The sequence below is a fragment of the Conger conger genome, chromosome 3 (genome assembly GCF_963514075.1).
Source record: "Conger conger chromosome 3, fConCon1.1, whole genome shotgun sequence".
NCBI lineage: Eukaryota > Metazoa > Chordata > Actinopteri > Anguilliformes > Congridae > Conger > Conger conger.
In genome coordinates, this window is record NC_083762.1 from 44,572,929 (window position 1) to 44,588,900 (window position 15,972).

The 15,972-nt window shown below is 40.1% G+C and overlaps 1 protein-coding gene across 5 annotated transcripts in view; it reads left to right on the forward strand.

Moving 5' to 3' along the window:
* The first annotated feature begins 105 nt into the window (after positions 1 to 105).
* Positions 106 to 15,972, forward strand: part of wipf1a (WAS/WASL interacting protein family, member 1a) — a 28,874-nt gene continuing 13,007 nt past the window's right edge. The window contains exon 1 of one of the 5 annotated variants that reach the window (XM_061233420.1): positions 106 to 811. The gene's annotated coding sequence lies outside the window, so the exon portion shown is untranslated. Of the gene's footprint in view, positions 812 to 836; positions 1,096 to 6,643; positions 6,929 to 6,980; positions 7,243 to 7,275; positions 7,329 to 15,972 lie in introns of those variants that run through there. The other 4 variants (XM_061233425.1, XM_061233422.1, XM_061233421.1 and 1 more) reach the window with 4 other exon arrangements.

Here is a 15,972-nt window from a genome sequence, read left to right on the forward strand (position 1 = left end):
GTGTCAAAGCTGGCTATATTTGGTTGTTTTCACAGACGGATGATGTTCTTCTATTGATACGAATTGGATTTGAAAAAATGACTAATGGTTTTATTAGATCCTTTCATAAAATTGTCACCAGCAATCTGCTAGATTAAGCATAGCGGATACATTTTTGGGATATATTTCTATTTTAACATTTTTAAAAGCTATTTTAAAAGCTGGGTAATAAAAACCATCCTCAGATGATCAAAATAAAAAAGAATAGATCGAGGTTTGATTTGTCGCCATGCTGTTAAAATGAGAGTTAATTGAATGTAAATATTCACGTGTTTTAATAGAATTCACTTTTAAATTTCAAACATGTATTCCAAAAAAGCCAACACAGCCTACACCATATGTTGCGTAAAACGTTTTAAGGACGTAGTTCGATCAACTCTAGATTTAGATAAATGTAAATAGCCTGCATGAATATGAACATAATAGAGGCTAACTATAATACAGACGTCGTTTCTCTTAGTTTGCGCGTTCGTTCCAATTCATTTGTTGAAATGCTTATGTGCTGTAGGCCATTTGATTTGATTTATGCTAGTTGGCATTGTCTAGAAACGCCTTCCCTGAACTTCAGCAAGTAGGCTACCACATCTGGCAAACATTGCATCACTGCGAATGTCCCGGATTTGGGAGAAGCAGAAGTTTCTCTGGAGTCAGAGACGCAGAAGCTATAAATACCTTAACTCGGAGTAAAATGCCTCATTTGTAACATTTGTGAAACCACAAGCAAATCGCGAGTTATGTAAATTCGGCTACAGACAAAAGCAAGTCGACACAGGTAAGTCGTATATAATATAATCACAGTTGAGAACTTTTTTAAGTGGCGAAACGAGTTGAACGGAAATCCACATCAAATCTATGTTTACGCTGAAGGAGCGGCTGTGGACAAGTCGCCAAAGAGACGTAGCTTGCTAGTCCTGTGCGATTGTCTACTTTTTACTTTAGGTTTGGGTAGCCTATAAGTGTGTTTTAGCTACATGTGAAGAGAACGCAGTACTGGAAACATTTACTTTCAGTGTGATCTTTTGATTCCGTCAAGACTACACGTAGCCCACACCGAAAGTAAGTTGACTGCATTCCAACTAAACAAGGCCTACGTGTAATCTGCTTCTACTACTGTTCAACAGCTTGTTTTATTCGACCGTGATGCATTTTCAAAACTTTTCCTTCCAACCTGTGCCAACTCGAGCGGTGAGGAAGAACCCCTTACAGCCCTTATTCGTGGATATTTACATGGCGTTCAGCACTGTAGCTAAAGAGTTAAATTCCATGACTCGGAAACAGTTCAATTCAGAACCGTGACAAAACACCTATCTACTGCTTCGGAATATTACCCTTTCTCGCAGTCCTTGAAGTTATATCTGTAGTATGCATATTCGGCAACACAACACAACACAACAAGCGGGGTTATTTGAAATGAACAATTCGCAACGGCGGTGTCATTTTTTCAACGGCAACAGTAATGTGACTAAAATGACAAGATGTAGCCTGAAATGGCATTGTTCTTCTGTGTTTTACTGACGTTCTTTTTCTTTATAATATAATGTTCGTTGATTAAACCGTATTCTTTTGGCTGTCTCCAAATGTCGGTAATATTGGATTTGATTATTTGGTTTCATCTGTCAAAACGCATCGCCTGCTGACATTTCTTTTGCTGACGGTCGTTTTGCAGAATCATTTGGTGATTGTGTGAAGTTAGTTTGAACCGGTTTATCGCTGACAAGTGGGATACTGTTTTGGTTGCGACTGTATGGTTAATAAAACTGTGGTGGTTGTCATGGGGGGTGTGGAGGGTGGGGGGTAACCTGCCGCCGCCATAGAACAGGTAGGACAGGGTTTGGTAAACAAGGTTGCCTGCATGGAGCACAGAGTGATGGATTGTGGGAGAGCAGGCGAGACTTTGAGTCATATGACCCATGATGCCAGGAACCACTACAATGCACCCGGATCGTAAATATAATGGAGAAACGTATTTTCTTATGACAGGCTAATGCATATGATTGTAACCCCATGTCATTTCAGTTAGTACTATTTATATGGCAGATGTTCATATCCATTGGGAATTAGACTGCAAGGTCTTTATTTCAACGTACAGTATTACACATTGTCATGGGGAAAAAGACTCATTAGAACATAGTGAGACAACTGAACAGCACTGAGAATAAGTTTCAAAATATAATTCATAAAAATACAAAAATTATTGTTTTGGTTTGCTACTCTTTACGGTTTAGAGATGGCCTGTACAGTGAATAACATACTGAACACAAACGTATACTCTAAAAGATCAAAGATCAGTATTGTTTTCACAGTACAGTACTTGCCCAGTGACAAAAATCACCCATGACAGCAAAATAAACTTCTATTATTATCAGCTAATAATGATGAAAGGGTTACCTTGTGTGTACTTTAACAACAGAGTGAATCGATTGCAGGTGCCATATTAGGAATGGGACAGGTTGAAGTCCTGAGAACCAACATGTATTCAATCTAATACTTTTCATCAGCTTTTGTATTTTTTTTTTTTTTTTTTTGTGTGTGTGATCTTGTAGCGGATTGGCTTTGGTACTTCTGTCCATATGAATATACACTACCGTTCAAAAGTTTGGCGTCACCTTTTTTATGCCTTTTCTGATTTCATATTTTATTTTCTCAATTTGTAATGAAAAGATTAATATGTGGTCTGTTAATTAATAAGTGCTGACTCAGAGCTTTTATTAAAGGTGCTGCTGTCAGATAGGCCGTAGTACAAGAATAGTTTTTTCTGTTGTGCTCAACAGCAAGATTTGTCGGGAAAAACCGTTCTTGTAGTATCTAATCTATATCTGGCAGCATCATGATGGTTTGAGGCTGATTTGATTCAATAGACCCTTCATTACCCTTCACTGTGTTCAATAGTGTATCAGCATAATTTACAGCTGAATCTTGTCCCACCCCCCAATTGTCCCATTGATTCCCTATCAAATGCAAAGAGTTTTAGTATCGCTTGCTGGACATAAGATATCCAGACTCTGAGGTTGAGGGTTACAGACATCAGGGAGTCAGTGTATCAAACATTGAAATGGGGGACTCCATGTAAAAAGTGCTTCAATTACTACATGGTGAAACCAAAATGTATAAAAAATACCCTTTAATAAAAGAGTAAGAGCCTATGCTTTGACCACGTATTAATTGTTTGATTACAAACAGAGAAAAGATATTGAATCACAAAAAAGGCCCAGATGATCCCAAACTTAGATGTTGAGATGTAGATGTGGGTTTACACTACACTAAGGCCTACTCTAAACGTGATAATAAATATGTTTAGAATATCCAAGGTCAGTGGCATCAATTCAGAATTTTCTTTCTTTATATTAGTGCTTAATGTAATTCTGTGTCATGTTTCAGAGAGGTAAAAAGCATGACCTTTGCATAGGCTTACATCTGTGCCTGAAGCCAACATTTGCCTGGGTAGTTGGTAGCAGGGGAGTGCTGGGCCTCCTTGGATGAAGTTTCTTTGTTCTCATAACTGTATTTGCGCATAATTGTATGCAATTCCTGGGTGTTAACTTCCATCGAATAATACAATAATTCATTGCTTCTTTCTTTCTCCTTGTCACTCCTTTGCGGACTCTTATCTGTCTTCATATCTTTGTTTGTTTCTCTCTCCTTCCCCACACGCGCGCATACATGAATACAGCTTCTCCTTTTCTGAGAGCATATTGCCAAAGCGCATGTTTCAGTTGTGACAGGCCTAATGAGAACATGGGCTTGAGAAGCCTCATTTAGCATTGAGTTTAAAAGCATGCAGGCCATTGTCCTCTGCCAGCCTGCTTGACATTAGATACACTTCCTGAAGAATGTAGGTGCACTCTGCTTTCTGCTTGGGCATCTTGTCACACAGGTTTCTGAAGCACCCGCCTCTGCTACAATAACTGCACTCCCAGGTAAACTGTCTGTGCCTGCTTTGTCTGTAGTTTGCTTGCAGGTGAATGTTGAAGGGCTGCATTGTAGGCCTGTACATTCCAGTGTGTCTGGTTTTATGGTCTTTTCTGGAATGATTTGCCCGGCTGTTCCTTTTCTAGTTTTGGGCTGCTGTGGAGGTAATCTCTGGTTTGTTACTGCAGTGCCCGTCAAGTGAAATTCCCAGTAGTTTATTGAAGGATGTTTTCCGTGACAAACATCCAGCACTCTGTATTGTTGCCGACCCTGTGACACTCTAGCCTTGCATTGCTTTGGAGCTGTTGCCTTCTGTTCATGTGTAGCTATCAGCCCTCTGTGTGTAATTGGGACCCCTCTGTTTTTGTATGAGAGGATGCCGTCTGTATGTAACTGTGTTGCTGTCACCCTCTGTGTGTAACTCAATGTTTATAATTGGGAGCTCTGGCTGTATCTGTGGCCTGTACTACTGCAGCCTGCTGCCTGTGTAACTGCTGCCTGTTGTCTTCGCATAACTGCAGACTATTAGCCTCTGTTAGGAAGGCTGACGTCTGTGCAGCTGCAGTCCCTCTGTAGGCAGCACATTGAGGGGATGCACACTCCTTCCTGTGATGGACACGTGATCTGTGGACTGAGATAACTGAGCAAGTATAATTTCAGTTTCCTGTCTCTTTGGAAGGAAGTGCAGATTGTCTCACTCTGACTTTCTGAACCATGTGGCCTGGCCTGCCATAGCAGAATGAATAAAGCCACATGTGCTTCTTTTTGAAGTGTATGTTAGCCAGTATTACCAATGTGGCTGAAGGTGCATGTTAGTGTGCATTGGGGTCATTCCACATGCTTGTCACATGCATGAATATGCATATACAACGCACAGCATAATGCTTGGTAGCATTCTTTTGTGACTGCAGTAGCACAAACATAATGATGAAAACGATTTAGAGGCCACGTATCTGCAAAAAAGAGAAACAAAGAATGTAGTAAACAAGCAAACTTCAGCGGCAATGTGAAGTGTTTCCAGCTAAAATATAACCACTCTTCTCGATTGAAGGTTGATCAGACTGCTGCAAGGCTGTGCAGTTTATATGTGATTGATTTAAAAAAACAAAAAACACCACACGATCACATGGCAGCTGTACGACCTTGCTGCTGATTGGCTGCCTTATCAACATCTAGTTAATAACGGCGGTGTTTTTATTTTACTTATTTATTTCTGAAAGCATTTCACATCATCCTTTGTTTGCTTGGGCATTTTGTAGTGGAACAGTTGCCTAACAATCACGTTTGGCTAATATTGACTAAAGCCAGCATTACATCAGAGTACTTGTTAAATGGGGATCATGGCACAACAATGAATTTCACAATGAAGGCGTTTCATTGCGAGCACACAACTCTTCCACATATTAATTGCAAGCCACAAGCCTTAACGTGTAGCCTAAGGTCTGGATATGTGGGCCAACTGTCTGTGACCCATTTACATTCCAACGTCTTGCTTTTGGCACCACCATGTTGTACCATAAATGGCTGGGAATTAAGTTCTGCCGAATCGGTCGTCCACCAAGTGCCTGAAATGCAGAGATACTAACTGGTCCTGATTTGTCCAACAAATATGTCTATATTGTCCAAATAACACAGTAGTTTAACAAATTTGCCAATCGAAAGTCATTGGATGAAGAAAAACCACCAATTGGATGAAGAACACCTATTGCGTCAATTTTCCAGTGGGGAAAGAATAGAATGTATTTCTACCGTATTGTTCCCATTAACTTACATTGACTGAAGCTGGTGGCTGAAATGCCTATACTGGAGCCAACCACACTGGAGCTAGAGAGCCACGTCTCTCAACAAGACCAGGCAATGAGCTTCAAAAACGTGAAACCCGGTTTTGGGTGCTTGGGGAGACTTTGCTCAGTTTGTAGGGCAGGTGGTGCTTGGTCATTTGAGATTGATCCCACCATGTCTCTGTCATCCATTACCCTCTTATGTCTGAATAAAGTCAAAACGTATGAACACAGCAGGATGGGCTGTCCAGCTCCCCACACAAAAAAAACATTTAAAAAAATGCCCATTTGATTTTACTAAAGATAGAAGGATGGATAAAGAGTATGTTTGAATTTTCTTTAAAGATTGACACAGTACTTCGTGAGCACCGTTTGATAGATTAGCCCCCTTATTTATAAAGCAAATTTGACCTACTCCAATGTAACCTCACTTGCATCCATTGATGTTTCTGTGTTAAGGTAAACCCATTAATATTACAACTATTTATATACACACATTACAGTATATGCATTTTTGTCAATACAGGAGGAGTCCTGTCTAGTACTTATTGATTATAGGACTGGGATCATGGACTTAAGTGGTACTGGGTAATCGCAGTGTGTGTTTGTGTGAGAGTGAGTGTGTGAAAGAGAGGGGAGGAGGAGGGAGAGAAGATGAAAAGATCTCTGTGTCACTGAGAGAGAGCACAAGAACTCCTCTGTGCTTATTGGTTTTATCAGGGCATTCTGTTCATTGCAAGAAGAGAGCTCTCAGTTAGGAATACTTTTAGCGTGATCGCTTGTTTTTCGCCAGAACACTGGTGTTCCAGTGATGGTACAACTCTTGAGACTGGCGTATGAATGCGAGCATGATCGGCTTGTAAAAATGAAGTTTAGGAAAACCTGCATCGGTAGAGTGCGTTTTTGGCATTCGCTTCAGCCTGTGAGAGCGCTCTCCGTTGCTCAGCAGAACTGTCGTTGCCAGCGGAATGAGCCCAAGGCCTCGGGTGACTCTGAATAGCAGCGGGGAGTGCCGGCAGGCTCACATGCGCGATATAGGAAGTGTGACGTGTGAGTAAGTGAACGCAGGAAGAGACCCTGCCGGGAGCTCGCGCTGCCAGGAGAGACTGACTGCTTTGAGGTGAACACTTTCCACAAAAGCCTCCATTCATCTCTTTCCAGGAAGGATAAACTCCAGAGCGAGGGAGTATCCGGAATAGGTAAAGAGCTTTCGACTATGTTCTGTCAGTCGTGCAGGCTTTGCTGAGCACTCTTGATGTTGCATCGGAGTGGACTGAACTCTGACCGCATGAGGAACTGAGATGCAGAAGTCTTGACTAAAAGTGGAACTGTGACTTCTGCAATGTCTATTGAGTGCTCAGAACAAAATTAAGAAAGCCATCATTGTATCAGTGTTCTGCTGCCTCACCAGTTCAGGTTACACGCAGTATGTCTATTCCTGTTTTTGAAAAAACTGTCTTAACAGTGTTGTGAAGGGAAATGAAGTAAGACTGACATTTGGGGCTCAGCTCAAGTAAGTATATTAATTGCTGTATGAGGGACTGTTTTTGTACCTTGGTATTCTTTCCCATTTCCTGGTTGCAGTGGCTACATTTTACAGGTTGTACCCAAAGCATTTTGTTTTTGGGGATTTTCTTTACTTTTGGTATTTCATTAAGATCACCTCTGTTTTGTTGTTGCTGTAGCGGTTACTGGTAGGTCTATAAAAAAGCTGTTCTTTCAATGGCAGCATTCAGGCTTGTTGTCTCAATTGTTCAGGTCAGTCCAGATTATAGTAATTTGAAGTGCAGGCATTATACAAGTTTCCTGTTCAGTTTTATGAAATTATAATGCTTATCCTGAGGAACTGAGTGGAGAACTTACTAATGGTTGCTGTACCATACTATGATGAAGGGAGCCATAGAAACATGCATGTGAATAACAAGAACATTACACTTCAGACATGAACTGGTTGTTGTTGAAATGGCATTTTCAGTTCAGTATGAGAGTCAGGAAGAAGTGTGGATCGAAATATAGAACTTTAACAATTTTCTGCCCACTTCCAAAGATACATTGTGAATCCTAGTGTGAGAATTACTGCTCCTGGTTTGTCATATTGTGGAGAATTATGTAAGCTTACTGCTGGTTTTTACTGCATTTTGCCAAATCTGTGGGAAAGTTTAGATCTAGGCCAAGTGAAGCAGTGTGCATAACGCAATGGCCTATCTTGGCCGGAGATTGGGCCGTCTAGAGGACAGCTTGAACTTGTGTGTGTGTGGGAGGGACGAGGCTCAGTTGTGTGGAAAGTATTTGTAACTGAGTTAATGACCTTTTCTTTTAGCCTGGTGTATTTAAATCAAATGACTACAAAGGTACATTCATACAAGAGAATTTGTTTTACACCTGAACTTTTGAAAACTTGCCCAAAACGCAAGCTGAATAACAGAGTACAGATAAAATAGGAAGCAAAAACTATAGCCTTTCTACATTCTTTTTGATCCAACAATAACATTTGATTTGATTGAAATAATGTTGTGTTAGCAATGTACTTTTTAACATCACTTGTGTGGGTCAGATGTAACTGAATGGTGGTGATTGCTACATTCATGCATTTCTGTGACAAAAAGTAGACTACTAGTCGGCAGCTTGCAGGTCTGACCGAGTTTGGTGCTTTACCTTCAAACCCAGAAGCTGTTCCACCTCTAACCCCATTGTCAGAGATTTGAAAGTTTCCTGTGCTGTGGTCAGCTTTGGCACATGTAGAATTTTTTTATTTTTCATGCAGGATGTAGTTTGTGCTACTCAGCAAGGTTTCTAACTAGCCTGCTTGATTTACTGTCAGACAGTGCAGAGGAAACTGCCTGCCACAACACGCTGGTGCTGAAAGAACTGCGAATGGATGGCAGTCAGGAGAAGGCTTCACACTTTTGTGAATGAAATTATGAAATTGTATGGTATTTCTTACAAAAGATTGCAGCACATTACTTCAGCCAGCCTATCCCCTGCCATACATACAGTGCCCTCCATATAGTTTGGGACAAAGACCCATCATTTATTTATTAGCCTCTGAGATTTGTAATTTTAAAAAATCGCATGTGGTTAAAGTGCACATCAGATTTTAATACAGGGATTTTTTTATACAGTTTGATTTCACCGTGTAGTAATTACAGCAATGTTTATACATAGTCCCCACCCATTTCAGGGTAACAATATTTGGGACACAGCTATGTTGTGTAAATGAAAGTGAGTAATATTTTGTTGCATATTCTTTGCTTTTGATGCCTGCTTGAAGTCTGCGATTCATGGACATCACCAGTTGATGGGCGTCTTCTCTGGTGATGCTCTGCCAGGCCTGCCATCTTTAGCTCATGCTTTTTTTCAGGGGCTAGTACCCTTAAATGTTCTCTTCTGCATATGAAAGGCATGCTTAACCCTTTCAACTTTGTGCCCTCCTCGAGGACAATTTATACCTATTTTGTACTAGTCCCATAAAAGTGTCCCTCTCAAACCATTTACTGGAAACAAATGGGTGAACACCTAAATTAATGAGGCCTGTACCATTCAGAAATGTGAGACTGAACAAATTTATGTCAGAGTATATGCAGTGTACACAAAATTTACACTAATGCCAAATTACAATGCCTAATTTAGCACTGAGTATCTCAATTTCTAAGAAAATGAATATTTGGAAATCTCAAATGTGTTATTTTATACTTTTAACACGCACAAATAAATAGACATCTATAGTCTAGTTTTGTCTAGGGTGCCTAAGACTTCTGTGCTGTACTGTACATCTGTATATCATTTTGTCCAGACGCATGAATGATCTGAAGAGCTTATTTTTCTATCTAAACTGATTTTTTGATACAAAATGTGAAGATGATTCACCTTCACTTGCGTTTTATTCACTCATATGAGAGTATGTTTTCATAAAGCTCTTCGAAGTGTTCAAAAAGTTCTTAGCCTAATGTTAATTAACCGAATGCTTTCTAACAAATCAGCATTCCATTTAAAATTGAACTTTACTTCGAAATTGCATCCCAACCCTGTAATATGTCAGCCGTATGTGAAAAAAAAAAAAAAAAAAAAAATTGTATTGTATTCTGAATTGTATAGTTTTGTTCTTGTATTGGAACATGATATTTTTTTTTACATAGTGAAATGGTATCAAGGATTGTGACCAGGTCAGAGTTGTAAACCGTTAGCGTGGCATGGGGGCGCCTGCTGTTTTATTGCCCTGCATTACAAATAAGAAGCTGATAAGAATCTAAACTGCTGTTCTCCCTAGCGGAGAGTCTTTTTAACAATCTGGCAATGCCATTTCGCGGTTTTATGATGCTGCAGTTTTTTGTATGATATAAATGTGAATGCAACAATTATTTCAATTATTCAATAATGTCGACAACTCAACACGGGGGCAGAGTGGAGGGGGTTAATTGGGTTCAGATCAGGTGATTGGTTTACCTACTGAAGAATATACAGTTTTTAGCTTTGAAAAACTTTGTTGCTTTAGCAGTATGTTTGGGATTATTGTCTTTCAGTAGGATGAACCGCTGGCCAAAGAGTTTTGAGGCATTTGCTTGAACTTGAGCAGATGGGATGTGTCTATACACTTCAGAATACATTTTGCTATTACCATCAGCAGTTATGTTCAATGAAGTTGAGTGAGCCTGTACCTTTGCCAGTCATACATGCCCTGGCATAACACCCCCACCACTGTGTTTCACAGATGAGGTGGTATGCTTTGGATCTTTGGCAGTTCCTTGTTTCATCTAAACTGTGGTTGCTCTTAAGTACATCTTGGCAAACCGTAACCTGGCCATCCTGTTTTGCGGCTAACCAGTGGTTTGCATCTTGCAGTGTGTGTGGCCTCTGCATTTCTATTCATGAAGTCTTGATCATTGGACAGTGGTCATTGACAAATCTACACCTGGCTCCTGATTTTGATAAGCCTAGGGCTTGGCTGGTGTCTCTAACAGTTTTATTCTTGTTTCTCAGTTTCATAATGACTTCTTTGACTTTGGCACAACTTTGGTTCTATATTGATAAACCACAATAATAGTTTCCAAAGATACAATTTTTAGGGCGGCCTGTACCGTATTGGTTAAGGTAAATGACTGGGACAGGCAAGGTTGGTGGTTCGAATCCCAGTGTAGCCACAATAAGATCCGCACTGCCGTTGGGCCCTTGTGCAAGGCCCTTAACCCTGCATTGCTCCAGGGGAGGATTGTCCCCTGCTTAGTCTAATCAACTGTATGTCACTCTGAATAAGAGCGTGTGGGGGGGACTATGTATATGATGTATAAACGCCACTGTTTTCTACATGGTGAAACCAAAATGTATAAAAATACCTTGAATTAAATCAGAGAATGTGCACATTAAGCATATGTTAATTGTCCCAAACATTATGGGGGGCACTGTATGTAATACATTTCTTTCCTAAATGCTAGTTTTAACATCAGTTAGGCCCTGTCTTGAAGCTGTCTACTTTGGCCACACCTTTTCATGGGATTGTAAATCTTTTTTTTATTATAATAAAAAAAAAAAACACCAGGAAGCCTGTCTATTTTTCTAAGGTAAACTTCTTGCAACAAGAGGGGGCATTAGTCACACCACCTCCCCCAGAGCTTGTTATGCAGGTAGCCTGATTTGCTTTGCATTTCTCAGTCACTCAATTTCTTTTGGCCCTCCTGTTTCATAAATTCCTGCTGTGGATTGTCTGGGCTGGTTTCTTGTGTCAGCACCCACACAGCCTGTGCAAGAAATGCAAACTCTCTTTGTCACATGGGACAGTGGCAAACATTACAGATGGTAAGGAATTAAATCGTGAAGCCAAGCAGTTTCAAGAAGAGACTAATTAATAGCCTTATGACCTGGACCCTGGCTCTGAAAACAAGACAAGAAATGGCCTAAATTCACTTTCTCAATAGTTATTTGGTTCTAATAAGGCTATAGTTCTGTGTAATGCATCGGAAGAAACCAACTTCCATCATCTCATCTTCATAAGTCTTTTACAGTTCTATGGACCCTGAGGCATTAGGGACTGGAAATAGTGATGCAAAACTCATAAAATTCTCAAATAAGTGTTCTCTTATTAATGTGCCAGGGTGTAGGCAGGCCAGTTCTGTTGCTGGGAGCATTGTATAGATATATACAATGCAAGAGATTTCCATAGGAAATCAACAGTCTGGTCTGTTACAAGTCTTTAAATTGCCACAAAAACAGCTGCAGATTTAAAACGAACAGAAATTATTTGATGACAATAGTACTGTAGCATTCAATTCCCTTTTCCTTTCTGAACCCCCAGAAATGGCCACAGATTGATTGCTAGTTTAGAATGTAAACAGTGTGCAACACTTGAACAATGATGTATTGCTTTATTTGTATTTGTATACATACGGCATAGTGGAAAGCTACGTTCTCTTTGCCAGTAGCTAGTTTGAATTTGTGTGTCAACAAATAAACATGGGTCCTCTGTGAACCTTTAGAAAAAACAAAATTACACTAAACCATAAATCAACCAACAGCTACAGAAATTATTTGATAACTATAGTACTTTGCATTCAATTTCCTGTGATGTTTGCATTTTAAACCCTTTGAAATTGCCAAAGATTGCTTGCTAGAACTACTGTTGATTGCTAGTTTAGAATGTAAACCACCTGGTGGTGAACGCGTAAACTGAGTTTACCATTTCAGCTTCAGAAGAAAATATTGGTTATTGTTTAGCAATAAATTTGTACAACTCCATTTGTAAATGTTTACAACTCAGTTTTGGTTAACCATTTAAATGTTCACACCCCTAGTCGATGGTTTGTACACCAAGATAAGGAATAAAAATATATATTTAGAAAATTTTAAATTTAGAAAATATTACTATAAAGAGCAGTGAACAGGTAAAAGGTAAATTAAATCAATATTTGTTGTGACAACCATTTGCCTTAAGATAAATGTCCTGCAGTTTTATAAGAAAATCAACTGGTTGGACCAAACATATTGGAGAACTTGCAACATTTCTTCTGCAGAAGCTTGCTTCTGGCTCTCCAGGTAATCCCAGACAGTCTTTATCTGAAAACTGGTATTACTTAATGTTACTTTATTTAATGAAATGCAAAAATTTCACTGTAACAAATATTCTTTTTTGAAAATATCATGTTTGCTCATTTGTGCTGACTCAAACGCAGAATACAAAAAATATTAATAATACAATTCTTTGCCAGCTAGCAGCTGGTCTCTGGTCACAGAGCTGACCGTGCAGCCGGATGAGGGCCCGCCCTGTTCTGCCCCATGTTGTGCTTTACTCTGTGTGAATTATGGAATCACTAGTTTCCTATAACCAGGCTTTATTGTGCTTGGACTGTTTGTTCACTATTACAGGCTGCCCTGGAAAAAGGTGCACTGCCACTGACCACCAACAGCCAGGATTCTCATGCAAGCTGAAAAGCACCAGTGGGTTTGCTCAATGTTAGAGTTCAATGACTTGATCAAGTCCAACTTTGATTGTCCTCATGAAAATATGAAAGCAAATGACAGATTGATTATCGATCTCAGAATGTCACTGGTACCAGCAGATCATTAACGTACTTACATCGCATTTAGCATAGGCTATATCCTTTTCCAGCAATAATTCAAGCTGTTGAAATAATTAATTGGTTGAAAATTGGTTCTAATTGCCACAGCCAGTGGCGTTAAATGAGGTCCTACCGGCTCATATTTTAAAGCATTCTATCTGTTGTGCGGCTTAACATGGCACTAGGACCTCAACCACAATACAGTGGGCTCCAGAATAATTACCCTGAATAAAATGGAGACCGAAGGCTGTGTAGAATAAACAACATGGATAATGATCTATATTTTAAAACATACAAAAAAAAGATATACTTTTATTTAAATACATTTACTTTAATGTTGGTTAAATGTTTTTAATTTAGTAATCCTCCTTAGTAATTATCTTCTGAAAACCACAAGTGCCAAAATGATTGGCACCCCTAACAATTATCAAAAAGGAACTGTATTCTGTCATTCAGAACTTCCTGTTTCACTGGAGTTTATAAATGAGGTAACAAGCATGCAAAATCCCTTTGTCAACCATCGGCATGGGAAAAGCCAAGGAATGGTCAATTCAGTAGGGGCAGATGGAAATTGACCATCACAATCAGGTAATGAGTTTAAAAAAATAAATTAAAAAAATAAAAAGAATGGGGGGGAAAAATGAAATGGTTAAACATACCATATAAAGGAATAAAACGTATGGAATGGTTGCAAACAAGAATATGCAAGTGCATATTACCCCTGCCGATGGCAAGGAAGATGGTGAGGGAGGCTATAAGCAGCCTAAGGATTGAAGTTTAAGAATTGCAGAGATTGGTTGTGTCTTAGGGTCACCAAAAAACCCTTTGGAAGGGTGCCACACAGACAGCCCTTACTGAGCACAATAAACAATACCAAGCATCTGGAGTTTGCTAAATCTCATTTGAATTAGGACTGGAAGAGAGTGTTATGGTCAGATAAGGCCAAAATTGAAAGTTTTTGCCATACACACCATTGACATGTTTGGCGGCAAAATGGAATGCATCCAAGGAGGAGCACCTCATACCCACTATCAAATATAGTGGTGGATCATTGATGTTTTGGACGTGGTATTATCAATGGCACAATGAAATCAACAAAGTACCAGAAAATCTGGTTTTCTCTGCTAAGAAGCTGAGGCTTGGTCATAGCTAGATTGGCCTGCAGGACAATGACACCAAGCATACATCATACAAAATCCACTAAGAAATGGTTACGTAAAAACAACAACCATGTTCTGCAATGGCTATCTTAGTCTCCTGACTTAAAAATCTGTGGTCTGAGCTGAAGCAGGGGGTATCCCAAGCATATAAATGATTCTGAAAAGTTCTGCATGGAAGAATTGTCAAAAATCCCTCAATGTGTTCTCTAACATTATCCCAAACTATAGGAAAATACTCATGGCTGTCATCTTTGCCAGGGGTGTTTGCACAAAGTATTAAACCAAGGGTGCCAATAATTGTGTAATCTGTTTTTTGGGGATATAAATGTTGGTATAATAAAGCACATTACTTTCTGCATGTTGCTCATTGTGGTTATAGTAATTCTGGCGCCCTCTGTATATTTCTCCCGTTTAGGCAAATACCTCAGTTTAAGCAACTCTAGCAATGATAAATATATGTTAATTTGCATACAAAATGTCATTACACGTTTATTTTTTGCAACGGAATAATCATTGCGTTTTAGCTTTGCAGCAGGAGTTTCCAAACAAGTTCAGAATCAGCCCTGGCTGTTAATGCTTTGATGGCCTGTTTGGGTGCTTGCTGATATAACGAGCCTCCTTGCCTGCAGGGTTTGTGATTGTGAAAGATGAAAGGGGAGCCAGCAGTGCTTAAAAAGGTCCCTCCGTTATGGGCACTTGTATTGGCACGCTACACTTGTGCCCTCCGCCCCTCCCCCAGACTCATTGCTGAGACGCATTTGGAAACCATTACTGACGGGAAGCTCACAGCTTCATCTGCTAAATTTGGACTGTCGACGTAACTCCATCTCCCCTTGTTGGAAGGATGGAGAGCTTCTATGCCAGTGTTGCTGCGGGCAGTCCTGTATGAGTTCCCATGATCCTCTGGGGCTCCTGTAGGTGCCTGGGTATGGGATTCATCTGCAGGCCCCACCACTGCTGCGATGTCCACATGCTGTCTCCAGTCCCCGAAGTGAAAGGGTTCATTGTGAGCCACACTCAGCTGATACTGGCAACTGACCACAGCACAGTGATCAGTGTGTGGGAGCCACTTGGCTTCAGGGGCTTTGGAGACAGCAGCCTATCAGGAAGCTCTATTGTACATAGTGGAGCAAAAAAGGTCAAATGTGCCAGAGCATGTGTGTGTGTGTCATCGACGACTCATCTCACAGGAACTGACTCTATTTATACTGGAATGCAATGGCAACGTCTGACATGACAGCAGGCCTGACAGAACGAGTAGCTGCAGTATTCACCGTGTTTTACCACAGGAGTGGAAAGGTTCAATGGTGGCACTGCTGAGCAGTGGCTACATGTTCACTCAGCTTTATTGTACATGCATTGGATGTAGCCTCATGAGGTGGAGCATTTGTTACAGACCAGCATTAAAGCGGATGAAAGGGGGAAGACCGAAGGACTGCAGGACATCCTTGTACCCTTGGGCCTATTTACAGGACAGATACAGCTTTAAATTGGAAAGGAGGAGGTGGACATGAAAGTAAACTGCAATAAGCATTA